This window comes from Apium graveolens, chromosome 11, assembly GCF_009905375.1.
Source record: "Apium graveolens cultivar Ventura chromosome 11, ASM990537v1, whole genome shotgun sequence".
Classification (NCBI taxonomy): domain Eukaryota; kingdom Viridiplantae; phylum Streptophyta; class Magnoliopsida; order Apiales; family Apiaceae; genus Apium; species Apium graveolens.
This window is the reverse complement of record NC_133657.1, coordinates 105,448,544-105,452,079: the sequence shown is the minus strand read 5'-3', so window position 1 is coordinate 105,452,079 and position 3,536 is coordinate 105,448,544.

The following is a 3,536-nucleotide window of genomic DNA, read 5'->3' as shown; positions in this document are numbered from 1 at the left end:
ACTCAAGTATTGCTTTCCCTATTCTCAGTTCTGAAATAGATAAATGTTTTACATATCGTTGAATTAAATGATTCTGTTTATGCAAGTAGTCTTCTGTTATTCTATGTTCAGAATAGCTAAGTGATTTTACTTATGAACTTATTGGATTTACAAATGTTTTGGATTTTGAGAAAGATGACGTTGTTTTGGTTTTTTTGCCCAAGTAAATGGGCGAATAAAAGTTTTATAAGGGTGTCGATTATTATGACCCCTTTCAACAAAATGTTTTAAGATTGGATGGTTGTGTAAGAGGCCGTGGCGGCGGTCCAGCGGAGATTTAGGTATTATACAGGATATAATAACATTAGGCCGATATATGCCTTGGCTGCCCCATTTTTTTAGTTGGATATGCTTTGGCATACCGGTGTTGCTCCGTGGCTGATCACTGGCGGCAACACACCGTCGTTTGAGGATTCCAATCTAAATTATTATATTGCTTTTGATAATCTTATAAGGAATGATTTATCAACTGTTTTGGTTTTGAATAAAGGTGGAATACAGTTTTAATGCGGTTGCTGATTGATATTGATATTTAAGTTATTGTTAAATATCAAAGGTGGTATTAATGCAAATGATTGATGTTGACTTCCCTATTTTAGTGCGGGTAGGTTTTGAGCATCAAAGTTCGTATTAATACCTAATTTGATATGAAAGCAAAATAAGTATTAATTTCAAGAGTTCAATTTTGAATAAAGTTTGTGATTCAATCCATAATCATTGTTTCATGTTATTGTTGTTTACGATATTTCCGTAAACACTATTTTACGAGTTTTATTCTCGTCAAGATTCAAAGTATTGCTGAAGCATTTCGCTCAAAAATATCAAAATGGTTTTGAATACAATTAAGGAACCAATTCTGGGGTTCCTCAACTAAAATTTTATGATTCAGCAATTATGATTTTAAATGTTCTGCTCTAATGCAGATGTCGGTTTTATATCAAAAGACCCTATATATATCATAATGATCTTGCTGAGCATTTCTTCCGCTCATACTTGCCTGTTTTTAAATTTAATCTCCAGTGAGGATTAACTTGTGCTGTTTAGCCGCGTAATTCGAGGAAGCAACGAAGAAGCTTTTGGCAGGTGGTTGGTCTAGCGTTTGCGGACTAGTGTAAGTTTTATTGTATAAATTTGTTTATATTATATTATATTATAGTTGTTTATTTTATAGTTGGGCCTAGTATACTTCTTTTCGAAGATATACTAGCGGGTTAAGTTTTAAGGTTGAGAATTGTTGAAAAGAGTTTTAAAAGAAAGTGAAAAATTTATTTATGGAATTTGGATATCTTATTTCTAGAACTGTAACCTTAAAAGATCTTGGATTAGTATGGGGTCATAAATGCTAAATATCTTCCGCTGGCATTTGTTTATTGATTAAACAGGTTAATTTGGATTGAGGTTTCATAGTGATGACCAAATCCTCTGACCCCGGATTTGGGAGCGTTACAATTTCAATGATCATGATCAACTGAGATTTGAAAATGAAGATGTAAATTCTGATTCTGTAAATTCTAATAACCTAAATCCTGATCCTGTAAGTTCTGACGGGTTAAATTCTGATGTCATTGAAACTATGGTAACTGCTCCAAAGGAAATTGCACCTGTTCAGGGGGAGCAAGATGATGATCATACCACACCTCAAGATTCTCAAGAAGCATCAAAACCAGTCACTGGCTCTTCAAGTTCTGATTCATCAAGTTCTGATGAGCCAAATTCTGACAATTCTGGAAACTCTAATTCTTCAATTCCTGAAGGATCAAACTCAAAGTGTGGAATCTCAGAGAGCATACCTTCAGGGGGAGCATCAGAAAATGCTGATGGAGACAACATTCATCATGGGGGAGGATCCAGTTCTAGAGATCAACTTCCATCTGCAAGGAAGTGGACTAAATCACACACACCTGACTTAATAATTGGAGATCCTGAAGCAGGTGTCAGAACTAGAACAACAACAACAACAACAACAACAAATGAATGTCTCTATCATTCCTTTCTATCTCAGACTGAACCAAAGAAAGTGGAAGAAGCTCTTCAAGATGCTTATTGGGTGCAAGCAATGCAGGAAGAGTTAAATGAATTTAAAAGAAATAAAGTCTGGACTCTAGTGCCAAGACCAAAGAATAGATCCATTATTGGCATAAAATTGGTGTTCAGAAACAAAACTAACATTGATGGCATAATTACAAGAAACAAAGCAAGGCTGGTTGCTAAAGGTTACTCTCAACAGGAGGATATTGATTATGATGAAACATATGCTCCAGTTGCTAGATTGGAAGCCATAAGAATCTTTTTGGCTTATGCTGCTCACAAGAAGTTTAAAGTCTTTCAAATGGATGTAAAGAGTGTATTTCTCAATGTAGAATTAGAGGAAGAGGTATATGTTGAACAACCTCCAAGATTTATATATCCAAAATTTCCTAATCATGTCAACAGACTTGATAAAGCACTCTGTAAGTCATATGTCATAGCCTATTTGTATATTCGAGGATTCAACTCAACTCAAATAAGAATGTAATAAGTAAATAGTGGATCGACCGTCAGAGAGATCTCGCAAAGTAATATATGTCAAAGGATTCAGAAACAAGGTTCATCTACAGACTTGAGGAGGCAATTCACTGGAAGAAGTTCAAGAAGTTGATCATGCCTCAGTGATATAAATCAAGATCGTGGATTTAATCAAGTGACAGAGATCTCGTCAGAGTATCATTAATTACAAGGATTTAATCTGAAGAAAATCAAAGCGTCAAAGTCAAGACATGAAGAAACGTCACGGAAGTTAGTCACTCATGAACCAGACAGTACATCGAGTGTCAACGTTGAAGTGGTGGAATTGATTCATAATTTTCAGTGATTTTCAGAAGATTTGCAGAAGGATGGGTGCTGTTGAAGACTAGAATTAATTCTCTATTAATTAATTAAGTCATCTAATTTAATTAAGAAAATAAATTATATCTGCGAAGAATAATTTATTTATTAATTGAATTAATTGATTAATTAATTCTGAATTAATTTTAGGAATTTTTAGAATTTAAATTGGATTAAAATCTGCATTAAATCAGCAAGACAATTGAAAATGAACTAGCATGACAATCAGGATTGTCATGCCGATTGTCATGCTAGGCCATTTTCAATAGTCTCACCGAAAGTTACACTAGGAGAAGGATTGTCTTGCATGTTCATTCTGATTGTCATGCTAGTTCATTCAGATTGTCTTGCTAGTTCAATCCATTGTCCTACCGAAAGTCTTGCCAGCTATAGGATTGTCATGCCAATTCAATTCTATTCGGTTGTTGATTAAAAAGAAGCAGAGAGTCATTCAACTCAATCATCCATCCAACACACAGAAAACTTCCAAGAACAAAAAGAAAGCAGCCGCCTTGAAACATTTTATTCTTCATCTGCAAATCATCAAGATTAAATTCTAGTTTGTTAATGTTAAATTCAACCACTAGAATTATTAATCTTGTTCTTGTGTAACGATCTAGCGGATCAAAATC